Genomic DNA, 16,962 nt, shown 5'->3' with positions numbered 1-16,962 from the left:
CTGATTGGTCGAGCCTTTCCTGCTCCGTACGCCTGGGCTGGCAGCACTTTGAACAGCAGTGTGACGGAGCAGCGCCGTCACTAACCGAGCACTAACCCCGCCACAAGCAGATAGACTGAGAACAGAGAGGGAGGGAGAGAGAGAGAGAGAGAGGGATGAAAAGCATGCAGAGTGAGAGAGCAGTGCTCATTCTGAAGGAGGCAGAGGAAACATCAACATCTACGTCCATGTCTACGTCCAACCTGGGGGAGATGGAGGAGGGCACCCCCACCCTCTGAGGATTCCTGTCTCATGTCAGTTCCCCTTCAGGGACACCGGGATCTTTTTCTCTCCTTTTGGGGACGTGAACCAACAGGCGGTGAAGGGAAGGGGGTGTGAGCTGGTAGGAGGGAGGGTAGGGAGGGCATAGGGAGGGTAGGGGGGAGGAAGGAGAGAGAGAGATGAGGACTGGCTTTGATGCCACAGTCTGAGACGCCGGCTGAGATTTGGAAACGTTCTCACACACAGCTGGACAGATGAGGAGGCATCGTTGGTACGTTCACCGTCCTGTGTGTGTGTGTGTGTGTGTGTGTGTGTGTGTGTGTGTGTGTGTGTGTGTGTGTGTGTGTGTGTGTGTGTGTGTGTGTGTGTGCGTGTGCGTGTGTGTGTGTGAGCAGGATCGTTTGTCAGCTGTAAATACTCCTGTTCTCCCTCTGAGGGACCTTGTCATGTTTCACGTCTCCTCATAAAGTCTCTGCACATGATCTCCATAAATCACTCCATAGGTTATAAACACACAGTATAACAACGTGCACATAACAACGTGCACGTACCGGCTCGTGCATGGTATCGCTGTGAGTGAGGACTTCTATAACCTCCCTTCAGGCTGCTGCTGTGAATATGACATGTGAGAGAGGCCATGTGTCGGGTCACGTTCCACCATGTGGATCTGCTTTCTTCTCTTTTTTTTTTGTGTGTGATTTACAGTTTTATTTCAAACAATTTGCAAATGCAATAATACAAGAAACAATATTACAATAAAGAAAATATTTAATTTTATTTATTTTCATTCTGTCATGGTAAGTGACTTTTTCTTTGTTAAATTCCATGTGCAGAAAGGGAGAAGAAGAAAAAAAATCTTGTTGCCCCTCATTCACGAATATTAAATAATTGGTTTGCTAAGTTTACACTAACTGAGATAATATTACAGCATTTATTTAAAAAAAAAAAAAAATAATAATTAAATAAATAATACATTAACAAATTCAAGGACTTACATATGGAGCCTTGATTGTAAAGGTGAGTATACTAAAATAAACAGCAACATTTAGCAACAAACTACGTTTAAAAAAACGTATGTAATTTTTTTTTAATGTTGCTTTTGACCAGATTTACAGCAATATTTAAATTTATGATTTTTTTCTCATGAAATATGTCAACATTAAATCTAAATATTAAATATTAAATATTAATCTAAATGTTAAATCTAAATCTAAATGTTAAATCTAAATGTTAAATCTAAATCTAAATGCTAAGTGATAATTCTAAATCTAAATCTTAAATACACCGGAATGAGCTTTTATGTTGGTACTTCCAGTGAATTTGCATATTAGCTAAATATTTAGTTTCACCCATGACATTTAGATTTAACCATTTAACATTTATATTTATATTTAAAATGTAACATTTAACATTTTACTTTTTACATTTACACTTACTATTTAGATTTAACATTTATATTTATATTTAACATTTATATTTATATTTAACATTTATATTTATATTTAACATTTATATTTATATTTAACATTTATATTTATATTTAACATTTTACTATTTAGATTTAATGTTTATATTTATATTTAACATTTAACATTTAACATTTAACATTTAACATTTAGGTTTAGATTTAACATGTACATTTACTATATAGATTTCACATGTATATTTAGATTTAGATTTAACATTTAATATTTAGATTTAAACATTTACATTTACTATTTAGATTTAACAATTATTTTTAGATATTGCTGTAAATCTGGTCAAAAGTAGCATAAAAATTTATTTTTCATAAACATGATTTGTTGCTAAATGTTGCAAAAAGTTGTCGTTTATTTTAGCATGCACAACTTTACAATTGGCGCCCCATACTTGCATGCCTACGTTCAGCACCAAAATAATCAAATTACAAAACACTCTAAACACCTTGTTAATATTGACTTATGAGTCTCTTTTTGTACATTCTCTTTAACTAAAACACATTCAAACCTCTCTTTATATCAATATTTAAATAATTCTACATTTTTACTCCAACAACAGAAATGTACGTCCGCTTTAAGGTTGTTCTTGCAAATTTGTGTTTGAAATTCAATTTTCTTCTGTTTCTCTATTTCGAACAAATTGCAAATGCAATAATACAAGAAACAGTATTTCAATAAAGAAAAGATGTGATGCAGATGACTTCCCTCCAGAAAAAAAACGAAACAAACAAACAATAATTACATATATTACTGCAGTGGTTCCAATCTTTTTTGTCCTGTGTATCCCCTTTTGCATTTTTGTCAAATTACATGTACGCCCTCTTCTTATCATAAATACCCTCTTCATAATTTCATATACTTTATCGTTTGTGGAACAGCAGGCTCTCATAAACCCCTAAATGTGTCTCAAAAATTGGTTCCCTATAAGGCTTAATCTACAAATTCAAAACAATGAGTGGAATTTAAAGTGGAATTGATTCCATTTTTTTAAAAAAATACTAATGTAGCTTTTATGTGATTACTTCAATAGTTATTAAAAGTTATTATGGTTTTCTATGTCAAATTATTGCCTCCTATTGTCAGAATTGTGATAAAATGGCTTCTATAGCATTAAATAATCCTGTTTCAATAAATTACCAGAAAATATAGTATTTTATTGAGTCTAAAAATTAACTCGGAATATTTCCTGAGTAATTTTAAATTAATTGTTACATTTTTTCCGAGTACCCCCTGCAATGTGTTCCTGTACCCCTGTTTGGGAACCATTATATTACTGTGCCCACATACTTATTGTGTTGGAAAGGGAGTGGGTGGAAGTATAAACTTAAATCTAACCATTGCTGCTGTTAATGAATTACTTTTGTCTCATATTTATATGATTTTGATTATAAAACACACAAAAACATATAACACACTTTGTAAATTGTCATAAAACTTGAAGATGTTTTCCTTGTATTTTCTTTTAAATTACTTGATATTTGTACACTCTTTAAAATCCATTGCGTATTGCTCTCTTTTGACGTTCTATTGCTGGTAAATTTCTGTGCTGTAGGTTTGGCAGTACGTTCTTCTTCTCCTTTAATCCAACACTCCTCCATGTTTTCTATTCCATCTCTTTTCCATTTACAATCTGCCACCGTCTGATCCCATCTCCCATTCCTCTGAAACCAATTACCTTACCTTAATCTCCTCCTGTGGACACCACACATCACTGCTCTGCTGTTGGAGAACTGTCTGACCTACGACTTTTTATAGTTAAAGCAGCTAGAGACCATAATTTATTATCAGATAAAGACAAAATATTGGCCTCATAGGTCAACAAATGAATGTCAAATGTTGAAATTTCTGCTTTAATGTTAGTTTTGATCTCCTCTGTAAACACTCTGGTTGGAACAGGTTCCTGCATTGCATTGTGGGATGTGAAGCAGAGTTGAGGGTCAATTACATTTTTTTAATTAACAATTTTGTCTTAAATAATCATTGTTCAATTACAACCTTATAATGATTACAGTGAATGGCTTTACAATTAAAATAACGGGTATTATTTATACCCTGAAAGTCAATTACAATTACATTCTCAATTACTAAAGTTCTATCCCAATTACTGAGCCTGAAATAACTAACCTCATAAAGCTTAACCTTCCTCTTGTGCATGTGTCAAACTCATGGCCCGGGGGACAAATCCGGCCCTTCACAGCATCTAATTCGGCCGACAGCCGAAATCAAAAAAGTCAGAGAAACCATGAATTAGTGTGTAAATTAAACAAATTCAGTTGTAGACATCTCCACAATAATACACAAAATCAATATTGTGTAGAGACTCCACAATATTAGCAGAGCTCACATTTTACCCCATGCTTATATCACAAAAATCCTTCATTTTTTCCCAAACTATTCCACAAAAAGTCCTCAAATTACATTAAAAAATCTAGAAAATTTAAAGTAAAAATCCTGCAGCCTCATCACTGTGGAGGTAGCACTGATGACATCATCATTGTGGAGCAGTGACGTGCCGTGACCACTAGGGTTGGGTAGGCACGTTGCAAATCAAGACCACCAATGACAATTTCATATGTTTCTGCTGGCAAGTGTTAATTCAATTCAATTCAAATCAACTTCATTTGTATAAAGCAATTTACAACAAAGTCATCTTATCAAAAGATAAAATTCATAATAAGAAAGAAAAAACCCAACAAGATCCACATGAACAAGTATTTAGCCATCTAACAAAATCAACATCGTAAAACACCATTAAAGAAACATAAACAATTACTTAATATAGCCTCCATACTCTCCCAACAAGATATATCTCATGACACGGCAGCGCACCCGTTGTTTGTGTTGGAAACACAGAAACACGGAGAAAAAGACAACAACAACAACTCGGAACGGCCTCAGTGAGGCGCATCCACAAAGTCCTTTTGTTCCATTCACTGTGAAAAGTATGAAATATTTTCTGACCTTACCTTTGCTGAAGGTGTTGGTCTCCCATCTTTTAAAAGCTGTCGTTTTTCCTCAAAAAAAAAGTTTCTCTATCGTCTCTAGAGCTGTCATTCTGCCTGTAGTGTTATCCCACTTCTAGCTAGAGAATGTAGCAGCAGCGGCCACATTGTATCAATTCACTAATGCATTCTGAAGGTGTGTATAGCATTCAGCAGTGTAGAGAGCTGCCTTTTTACGTAAATGGTTGTCATCTTGGGGAACTGACTGAACATTCGCAAACACATAAAAACATGCTATGGGGACAGAGGCAGAGCAGTCGTGTGCTTTTGGGAGGGGGCGTGGCCTCCTCCTGCCTTACAGCGGAGTGAGACGGCAGCCGTTCCAGGAAATAGCGCTGTTTAGTAATTTGGGCTATGAAACGCACAAAATTCGGACACTTTCAAACTTATAGGTACTGTAGGCTATGGAAATGGAAAAATAAATAATTTATAATTATATTATAATTAAAACAAATAATCAAAATATCAATTCACCCTTGGGTAGGCATTGCCTACCTTGCCTACCCTGACGGCACGTCACTGCTGTGGAGGTAGGACTGATGACATCATCACTGTAGAGGTAGGACTTGTAAAACATTTATGAAATAATTTATTAACAGTATTTATTTATTTATTTTTATTTATTCAGTTTATTTCCGACATGGTTACATTCACTTTTTTTTACATTTTTTTTTTTTTTTTTTTTGTACATGCAGAAAAAGGAGACGAGAGAAGCAGTTTGCTTGTCTACGTCCCGTCCCCTGTTTCGTACACCAAAAATTTACATCAAAGCTTGTCTCTCTGGTCAAACATTCTTAGGTTGTTCTGAACAGTCCTTTTTTGTGTAGGATTCATTCTCATCTGTAGTCAGTGTTGTCTTTTTTTTTATTTTTAAGTATCATTGCAGTCCAAACAAATCCAACGTCGCACACCCTTGAACCAAGCAGCAGCCATGTTGAAAGTCTCAGGTCAGTCTGATCCTGATCCGCAGAGATATTTGAGGAACACACACACACACACATAGACAGACAGAAATGCTGTGCTTTTATAGAGAGATGACAGTGTTTATAGAGATTCCGTGACGATTACAAAGTAAAGTATCTAAACTTAAACTCATCTCCAACAGCTTTAGGCTAACCTGAGGAAAAACCTCTTGCTTTGCACTAAGATCAGGACTTCAGTGATTTTTCCGTACTGGACACATACGCCTCTAATCAGCTAATTATTTTCTGACTTCTCATTAAAGTTGTTTGGGTTTGTGATTTAATGGCTGCTCATATCTTTGTGTTCCTGAAAACCAAGCAGGAAGAGAAACCTAAGCAGAAAGAGCTGGAGGAGGAATTTACTCCAAACTTAGAGCAGGAAAAAGTGCTGTTGGTGCCTGAAATACTTCCTGATGCCTTTCTTTCCTCTAAGTCCTTGTTTTTCAAGCTTTGTGCACGCCGGTACTTCCTTTTTAAACTTTTATGAACCTCACGACTTCCTGTGAGTCTCTACAGACTCTGGGTTCTCTCTGTGTGAGCTGCACTATTGTTTCTCTACACATTCTTCTTATTAGTGTTCTTTTTCTGACAATTGGATTTCTGATGCCCTTCCCAGGGATGCAATTTAATGAAATTGGGCAGGATGGTATAGTTTGGTGAAATAATGAATGTGTAGTTTTTTGATGCAATTTCAGGACTCGTTAGCGCCCCCTGCATTTGTAACTTTTCACTGGTTTGACCTCGCTGGATGACATTCGATAGGGGTGTGCATTGCCATGAATGCTACGATACGATACAATTTACAATTTGCGTGTCATGATACCATATATCCCAATATCTCCCAATACTAACCAATAGGATATACATCCCGATATACAGTAGTCCCTCGTTTATCGCGGGGGTTACGTTCTAAAAATAACCTGCAATAGGCGAAATCCGCGAAGTAGTCAGCTTTATTTTTTACTATTATTATACATGTTTTAAGGCGGTAAAACCCCTCACCACACACTTTATACACTTTTCTCAGACAGGAATTAACATTTCTCTCTTGTTTAAACGCTCTCAAAGTTCAAACCTTCGTGGATTTTAAAACATAAACTTGTTTTCAAACATACAGCACTTCAGAGTCATACTGCTAGCGATCAGACATTGACTCTGAATGTAATCAGAGTCTTTGTTTACGATGACGTCAGGCCGTCAACACGGACACCGGTCTGTTCACCCATTCAACCATGGAGTAGAAGCTGTGTGTGACCGCCTGGAGCTGTATGACACGGCCTTTATAACCAGGACCGGACTAGGAAGGATTTGGCATGGAGGAGAATCAGCGAGGAGGTGGTAGTAGCAGGTAAAAGTTCTCTCTGTAGCACTGAGCTAGCATAGCATTAGCCGCTAATCACACCGGCTTTTTTCACTGGTGGTTTATGTTTATGAGAGGAGAAAAAGGAGCACAGCTCCTCGCTTGGATGTTGGATGTGTCGCTGCTGGGTGAACGCAGCATTAACCAATCAGGACGCAGAACACAATGTGCATTCATACGCTGTAAAAAAATGCATCCAAAATTGCACTGTAAAAAAAATACTCGAAACACAGAGGCAGCAAAAGGTGAACCACGATATAGCGAGCGACTACTGTATTTCAATATCAATAATTACAAATACAAAATGGTAGGGATGTCCCGATACAACTTTTTCACTTCCTATACAATACCAATATTGCAGCCTTGCGTATTGGCCGATACCAATATCGATCGGATACAATATCAGCACGAATCATACATACTTTTATTACTCATTTTGTAGTGTGGAATGTTAGAAAAGACTTGATCAAGTGAACAGGGAACAATAGTCAACAACTGAGGGCGGGGACAAAAACAACAAAAACTTATCGGAGCGCTTATATCGGAGATTTTAGATGCAGTCTGATAAAATCCGATATTCATTTTCTGGCTGATATCAGACCGATATCCAATATCAATATTGGATCGGGACACCCCTACAAAATGGTATGTAATACAATTTATTTCATTTTTTCTTTAAACTTTCAAGAACAACTAAATGGTAACTAACTTTAATTCAAGCACCAACATAAAAAACAAGTGATAAGTTCTTAAATTTTTATTTTAAAAAACACATACCGCTATCAAAGTGTCCAGTATGTTTCAGTATGTTTTCAGTATATTTCAGTATGTCCAGCTAAATGCATTGAGCAGTTAGGTAGTTTAACATGATGGTGCGTTCAATGACACCTAGTGACAGGGAGTTTACATGCTATGCATATGTTGGCGCAATTAAACGTCTTTTTTTTGTTTGTTACAAAACATGATTAAAAAATTTATATTGACATTTTTTGGATCGCTATGATAAACACACCGTAAAATATTGCAATATATCACCAAATAAATTATTTCTTACACCCCGAGTAATCGGTAGGTATATGCAGTGAATCATGATGAGCAAAAAAAACAAAGAGGACAGAAAAAACAGAGAGAATCAGGGAGATAAAGGAAACTTTGTGATCCTGATAAATGCAGACGTCCTCGTTCAGTGAGCGACGACAAAGTAAAAGTGTAGAATCAGACTCTCACATGGACAGATTGTCTTTGTTTTGTTTATTTATTGTCCTTCTGCTGCTCATTCTCACATTTCTGCCTTTTTGCTAAAATGACGTCACAACGACTAGAATAGAGACCAAAGATAATCCCTCACCATTCCTCACAGGAGTTCATTTTCTCGCATTCTGTTACCATGGTAACACTTCAAAAATGTTAATGGTTTTGTGAGGACATGCATTGCCTTTAAACAACAAATAAGACCAAACTGAAGCTTAATAAATAAAAAAGAAATTAGAATGAGCAGCATAGCAGCAGTGCTGAGTTCTTCCTAATGTTTGTTTAACATGGGGTTGGATAATGAAGGTCTTTCCACTACAACTCAATGGTTCCTGTTCTAATACCTATATGTCCTTCATTGGCTTTTTAAACACTGACATCAAAACGTTGTTCTGGGGTTTCCATGGATACAGTTGATGGGAACAGAGTGCAAAGATAAAGGAAAAATGCTGAAAATCATCAATCAAGCCTGTATTACAATAAAACTAGGTGAACTCGAAAGCTAGGATTGTTCTGCTTTATTAAGCAACACACATTTGATATTTCAGTGGGTCAAATATTTACTGAAAACAATAAGTTAAAAAGTGTCTTGCCCAAACACATTTTTCCCAAATGTGCCCGTAATGAAAATTTTGCCCATATATATGAGAAAATGTACAACGACATTTGGAGATATTCCATGCAATGCAAGAAAAACTATAAATATAAATGAACAAACATGTGTGGGACCTAAAGATGTATATAAAATATAAATAAGTGGTAACAACAACAACAACAACAACAACAACAACAGGCATATTTTAATCTATTTTAATCACTTTTTCTTGCCATTATTTTGCTCCTTTTAATGGATTTTTGCTACATTACTCCCATTTCTGACACTTCTCCATTACATTTCAATGACTTTTCTGCACATTTTTCCACTTTCAAGACATTTTCACCACTTATTAAACCCTTTACACCAGTTTTCTACATAATGTCATATATGTTCACCCATTATTGTCACTTGTAACCTTTTTTCACAATATTTCATGCTTCTTTTTGCCAATTTAACCACAGTCGTGATTTGTCATGCACATTATTAAATTGCCAGTTTAAACTAATTGTTCCTACTTTTTAAAAAACATTACCCCAAACCCCCCTTCTGCCACTTTTAAAACGATGTTGACATTTTGAACCCTTTATACCACTTTAATTTGCAACTTTTAACCAATTTCTGTGGGTTTTTAAAAAAAATTTAAAAAAAATTCATTTCACCACCTTTGCCACCATTTCTGGTCACTTTTAACCCATTTTGGGTCACTGACGATGATGCTGTAGAAATGGACTCTGAGACGGATTGGGACGACACACGTTAGGATATGAAGGAGCTTTGAAGGTCAAACACAGCTTTCTTCAGCTCCTACGTCTGAACAGGAAATGATTTGAAGCTTTAGTTTCATTTCAAACCAAACACTGCGTCACACAATGATCTGCTCTACTCATCAAATCCACTGTGTGACTAGCTTTCCTTCATATTTATCCTGTTCATCACGGAAGATGTTTCTACTCTCAGTGTGTTTCATCTGAGTGATGTAAAAGGTAATTTTGTCGATTTGAAGTCTCCTGACATCGATTGATTGACGACTGAAGCTGTGAAAATAAAGTTAACACAGGATTCATGGTTCCTGCAGTGGAATAAACTGGGAGGATTGGATATGGAAAGTGTGTGTGTGTGTGTGTGTGTGTGTGTGTGTGTGTGTGTGTGTGTGTGTGTGTGTGTGTGTGTGTGTGTGTGTGTGTGTGTGTGTGTGTGTGTGTGTCGACCTTGAGAAATGCTTTAAGAGTCTTAAGCACGTCCTGTGTGGAGGAGGAATTGCTTCTGTTAGATTGCTGCTTTGTGATTGGTCTGATTGTAGAGACGAGAGCACAATACTGACTGTGCGTGTGCGTGCAGTGTGCACGTACTGCAGAGGTCGTAAAGCCTTTAAGGTTTCACTCTCTCTATAACGAAGAAGCTTTTCTGTGCCTGAGGTGTCAAACCATCAGTAGAAACTACAAACTCTCCTCCAGGACTCCATTAGATCCTCTCACTCCTTTAATTCTCATTGCTACACTTCTTTTTTCTGCTCATCCTCACCTCTTAAAAATAGATTACTGTGTTTTCCTGGCGTCGGCCTTTTGATTCCATTTGGATTCCTTTGATTTACTTTTAATGCTGCATTTCTCAGGCGTGACCCTGGAGCTACTTTCTGATGTTTTTTGTCTGATAGTCTTCGTCTCCGTCCACTTTCCTGCTGCAGCTTGATGGGAAAGTTTGGATGTTTCCGGAATGAATTAACATACACTCACATCCCACGAGTCATACCCAATGTTTTTTTAAATGAAATAAAATCCAGGGAGGACTCAATCATCCCTCTTTATTCGTATTAGACATTATGTTAGCACAGTGATGGAAATAATGAACAGTATTTTGTTTTTTAAGCTCATTATACATTTACCAAAATACATTTAAATTGGAAAAACATAGCTTCTCGTGTCAAATAATGTTAGGCCATTAATTTAGATTAATCAAGATTAATTAATTACAAAGTCTTTAATTATTTAGATGAATTTCTTTATTCGAGTCCCAAATGTAAATGTGTGACTCACCCACCCAGCAATATATGGTTAAAAAGACGTTTTTGACACACGTCTAAACAACATCAGTATTTGGTCAAAAAGCGAAAGGCCAAAAGTCGTCTTTTTCTGATCGTAGTACTGTGCACTCAATATGAGTTAATGAATTAAATGTGTTATAACTTACCTTCCCAAAATGTAATACCTAATAGTGGGAACCTTTGTAGTCAACTTGTACCAGGATCAGATTTGTATTTTTGGTTCATATTTGTGGGCTGTTATGTTTGAAGTTGGTACAATACCTTTTTTTCTTATTTTTCTAGTAAGTAAGTAAGTAAGTAATGTTTATTTGTATAGAACCTTTCACAGACAGAGAAGTCACAAAGTGCTTCACAGAATTATAATAAAAATACAAAGTACATTTACAGTCACAAAACACGATGGTCACAAAACAACTCTTGATCCACTGGAATTAAAACGCTTTCTGAAACAAATAGGTTTTCAGTTTGCTCTTAAAAACATCAACAGAATCAAGAGAGCGCAAAGAAGGAGGAAAATCGTTCCAGAGCGTCGGCGCGACGGCCTGGAAGGAGCGATCTCCTCTGGTCCTGAAACCAGTACGAGGGACCATGAGCAGGTTCTGATCCAGAGACCTCAGCCTCCGAGAAGGGGAATAAGGACACGACAAGTCTCTAATGTAGGAGGGAGGAGCCTGACCATGCAAGGCTCTGAAGGTTAGCATCAAGATTTTAAAATTGAAAGGAAAAGTGACTGGGATCCAATGAAGGGCTTTTAAAATGGGAGTAATATGGGCCCTTCTGTTTGTGCGAGTCAGAAACCTCGCCGCAGAGTTTTGTACCTGCTGAAGACGAGACAGCTCCTAGTTGTTTAGACAAGAAAATAAACTGTTACAGTAGAATAAACGAGAAGATACAAAGGCGTGGCTAATCATTTCAAGATCATCTCTGGACACAATTGTTCTAAGTTTATTTTCTAAATAAAAGGGTTAAAAATGTTGAGCTACTTACCCCCAAATGCAAAGTTGGGCCACACTTGGACCAAATGTGCTAAATAAATCTGGACCAAGTTGGACAGTCCAATTTCAACAACTATATTGTGAAAACATTTGGACCTAGTTGGACGACTTAATAGCAACTAAATTTCTACGACTATAATTGAACTAAAATTGGACCAAGTTTGACGATCCAATGACAGCTACAGTGCATTTCAACAACTATTTTTGGGCTAAATCGAGGCTAAGACCAGATTGAGCCCAAAATATAACGTCCAGAAAACGTTGGGTGTTTGGTGGGGATATTGTCCAAAAACATGCATGTGAGGTATTTTATGTCATTTTGTAGCCTGATTTTAAATAAATAGATTTATTTTATTTTTATTTTTAAAGGGTTTGATTGGGGTTTCCATTTCAGAGTATGAATTTCACGTTTGGAGTCCCCAGACTGTGAATATGTGCCTGTGTTTCCAAATTATTCATCTTTATCAAGGTTTATTGCTAAAATATATCTCATGCACAAGCTGAATTTGCTGATGGTATTTATCATATTACAATATTTAATATCTGTAGTGGTTTCAATGAAGGTCAATGAGCTGTTTTTGACCGTTTCTGTTTGAACAGTTAATTAAGTAATTCTACTTATAGTTCACTGGTGTTTAATCATCTCAGAGTTTTTTTGGGTTTTTTTTTTTCCTGGAGAACATTCATTAAAAGAGACTGAAAAAATTAACACGAGACGACAGTGTGAAAAATTCAAAACGGCAGAAACTCAAAAACTTTTAACGACCTCTCCTTCTCGTCAGTTGTCATCATGACGAGGTGTGTAGAACATCTGTGAGGTTTCTGGGAACATTTCTGTCTCTGCTTGACTTTAAAACCCATGTGTATTTATGACTTTATTAAAAGTTAAAGTTTATGGGTCGGCTCGCCCGCATTTCTCATATCCATGTTTTTAATTTATTATGCGTGTGTGCACGTGTGCGTGTGCACGTGTGTGTGTCTGACACTCGTCACACACTACAGCACATCTGTGAGTGTCTGTCAATGAGCAGCAGTGAGATCCACACACACATAAATGCTGTATTTCTATTGATTCCATACATCAATTTCCAGCCCAGTCAGAAGGAATCCTCAGTGTGTGAGGCCATTAAAATCAATACTATGTTTTTTGTTTGTTTTTTTAAAAGAATATGATGATAATAATACACAAAAAACTTTATTATTCCTCTTCTTGAACGTGTGATTTGCAAATTTTCTGTTATTTTAATAAAGTTTAGAAGAAATAGTCGCAATTTTTACCTTTTTCAAAGAAGGTAAAGGTAAAACAAATTTACCCTCTTTGTTGAAATATTGACTTAATATATTTTAATATAGTTAATATGTTGTTTAAAAAAAAGAGAAAATTTGTCTATATTTTGTCACTTGAAAAATTTTAGTAGACAAAAACGATGACAAACGTTTTGTCGACAAAATTAACACAGCCTGAAAAATAGAAAAATAATTTTTTTTAAAAATTAAAATTAAAAAAAATTAAAATTAAATTAAAAAATTGTTTAAATTACTTTTGAAGAAATAGTGGCATTTTTTACCTTTTTCAATAAATGTTGAAATTTGTACTTGTCCTGGACAAGCCCCCAATTATAAAAGGCTTAAGGGGTGATTCAGGTGTTTTATTTGTATAGCGCATTTCATACTCAAGGCAACTCAATGTGCTTTACATGATGAAACATTCAATTGTTTAAAATCAATAAGAACAGGTGAGTTCTGATTGGATTTCGTCCCATATGATGAAATTATAGTTTGGTTTTTATTAGTCTACAAAAGTATCTATATATTTTATTATAGTTGATGTGTTTTTTCATAAATTAGTCATGGTCTAGTTATTGTCACAAAAACTATGACTAACATTTTTAGTCGACAAAATTAACACTGGCGCGAGAACGTCCTTGCTGAATATTGAGCCTGAAAAATAGAAAAATATCTGAGACGTTATTTTAAAAAAGAAAAATAAGTATAAAATTGAAAAATGTGTTTTTCTTTGCACACAAAGAACTTTATAATTACTGTTCTAAAATATCTGATTTGCAATGTTTTCTGTTATTTTAATGAATTTTTGAAAAAATAGTCACAATTTTTACCTTTTTAATTAAAAGTAAATTTTGTTTAACCTAATCAAGATGTTTTGGACAAGCCCCCAATAATATTCTGGCACCCTCAGGTGTTTTAGGTGAAGGAGGAAGGACAGGCTGAGAGGCCAGGAGGCACTGACTGTAACACACACACACTTACCCGTTTTTATCTCACCGTGAGGACCAATGACAGAATGGTGTCTTATGGGATCCACCCTTTCTGAAGGTCATACAGATCTGATTTTAACTTCTAAAATCATGAAAAATTTAAGGGAACACACAAATCACTTGAAACATCTAACACTCACTGAAAAAGTTCAAACCTGAATTCGGTCCCCACGGTGTGAGTGATATTTCAGGAGGTGGACCCCACCAGGGTAGAAAAACCAACACACACACACACACACACGCACACGCACAGGCACACACACACACACACACACACACACACACACACACACACACACACACACACACACACACACACACACACACACACACACAGATGTTACTTCTGGCTCACTGCTACACTAACAGCCTTCCAGGACACAGTTCCACATCAGTGTTCACTGCTTACACACATGAACACATGTAGACGTTTACACTCATGCAGGATAGTGTGTGTGTGTGTGTGTGTGTGTGTGTGTCACCGTCCCTGCAGGAGGACATGTGTTCCTCTAATGTGTTACTGTTACATGTTGGTCTGTGTTCACTGAGGCTCAGGATGAGAAAACATTATAGGCTTTGATTCTTCACTGAGTCTTTGTCACTAATCTATGAGCTTTTGCACCAGATTCAGACTTTTTCACCGGGGCGTTTTGTTGCATTTGGAAACAAACAAAAGGAAACACACAAATCATCTACTCAGGGGGCCACACATTATAGAATTATGACCAATGTCAATATTAATACAGGAAGGAAGAAAGGTTTTGTAATTTGTAGAGCTATTCTGTGTATTTCTGCTGTTGATTCGTTTATTTCGTCATTTTAGAAGATAAAATGATAAAAAGCACTTTAAACGCAACATGTTGGAATCTTGTTTTTTTTTATATTTTTATGATATTTTTCCTCTATGATTTTAGTCCTGTAATTGTGTGTATCTTGGTTCTCCTTTTGTGCATTTTTGGGGTGTCATTTTTAATGTGTATACTTTGGGGGCTTCACAAAATTAGGCCGAGGGCCACCAGTTACCCATGACTGCTTTAAACAAACAAAAACAACTCGTTATCAAACAAATCTGAGATTATTCTAATATGTTTATATTCTGTGGGGAATCAGAGTCCTTGAGGGCGACTGTTCTACATCGTTTAGCATCTTCTGCAGATACTGAATCATTTTCAGAGTCAGAATCAAAAAATGACTTTACTAATAATTATCAATCATTTTCAGGCCTTTTGCACACTTTCAGGATGAGTTTTTCCTGATCGAGGAAAACATGGAAAAACAGAATTCACGTTTTGACACTGAAAAAGCAATTCAGCCCTTTTTTGGAAAAATAAATTCTCTCTTTATTTAAAATCAGGCCACAATAAAACACTAAAAAGCCTCACTTGCATGTTTTGGGACAATATCACACATTTACATGCTGTTTTTTTTAACCAGAAAACAGGTGATTGAATGCCTAGAAAGTAGGGATGTAACGATTAATCGTAATACAGTTAAAAATTGATTCATAGGTATCACGATTCACATCGATTCTGTGAAAATTTAATTGCAGTACTTTTTTTAAACAGCAGAGGGCGCTATCCAGAAGTGTTGGCGGTGGGCGCAATCTGCTACTACTTTCTTTGTGGCCGCCTTCTACTCTTAAACATGTTCATAAATGATTCCTTACCCCTTTAACACCAAAATAATATCTGTAATATTACGTGAATATCTGTAAAAGTCACGTTTTTCTATTAGTTCTGTCTGCTAGCGTAGCATTTCTTCTTCACTGCTAGATTAGCTGCATGCCAACCGACCACTGGGTTATCACCGCCCTCTGCTGGTCCAAACAAATATCTGACCTAAATACAGTGAAATGACTGTTTTTTTTTAAAGTCCAATTGTTAAGGCACAAAATACATTTTCAGTTGCACTTTTAAAAAGAAAAAGAACTATTATGTAGTTTTGCATTGTTTACTATAGAACCAGAATTTAAATTAATAGGCTTCTTCTTCATTTGTATTATTTCTTTATTTATTTCATTCAAGATTTATTTTTAGTTAAATTGCATTGTTTTGAATAGTTTATCAAGGGATTCTTTTGACAATGAAAAATAAAAGGAAAATAGTACAGTATTTTCTAGTTTTTTTCCCCAAAAAATAAATATTTTTCAGTCATCATCTGTCTACAGTCCCATTTTGTAAAATAAATCATAAGAGAATTGTACCGTGAAACCAGTATCGTGAATCAAATCGTATCGGGAGTTGAGTGAATCGTTACATCCCTACTAGAAAGTGTTAAAAAACATTACGTGTTACTGGTTATCCTGTGACTGAAAACTCATGCAGCGTTCTATATGAAGTGTGTTTTTTAATGTGTTGGTTCAGATTACTATGACTGTAATACAATGTGAAAAGACTCTGGTACAAAGACAGGCTTAGCTGATGGTGTATTAGCTGAACTGGTGATCAGTTTATCTGGTTACGCATCACAGCAGAAGCTTCTACGATCACACGCTGTGCAGGATTTAGTGCAAAACATGAGGATGATTCTCCAGTTGGAGTTAATTAAAGGTTTCACTATTAATGTTTTGTGATCATATCACACATTTCTATGGGATAAATCGGATGGTAAAGGCAATAGATGTATTGGATCTGTTTGTCATTGACTCTCTTTGCTTCCTGTGGACTTTACTCTATCAGCTGATCTGTGTTACAGTGGTGTGTATTTATCCTTTTTCTTCTTTCAGGGCTTGTTTCTCC

At 36.0% G+C, this 16,962-nt stretch overlaps 1 protein-coding gene across 1 annotated transcript in view; it reads left to right on the top strand.

The window, feature by feature from the left end:
* The first annotated feature begins 438 nt into the window (after nucleotides 1-438).
* Nucleotides 439-16,962, top strand: part of LOC114458426 (leucine-rich repeat and immunoglobulin-like domain-containing nogo receptor-interacting protein 3) — a 48,901-nt gene continuing 32,377 nt past the window's right edge. Inside the window, exon 1 of the mRNA XM_028440792.1 lies at nucleotides 439-532. The gene's annotated coding sequence lies outside the window, so the exon portion shown is untranslated. The remainder of the gene's footprint in view (nucleotides 533-16,962) is intronic.

This window comes from Gouania willdenowi, unplaced genomic scaffold, assembly GCF_900634775.1.
Source record: "Gouania willdenowi unplaced genomic scaffold, fGouWil2.1 scaffold_119_arrow_ctg1, whole genome shotgun sequence".
Taxonomy (NCBI): domain Eukaryota; kingdom Metazoa; phylum Chordata; class Actinopteri; order Blenniiformes; family Gobiesocidae; genus Gouania; species Gouania willdenowi.
The sequence above is the reverse complement of the archived record's forward strand: the minus strand, read 5'-3'. Positions and strand labels throughout refer to the sequence as shown.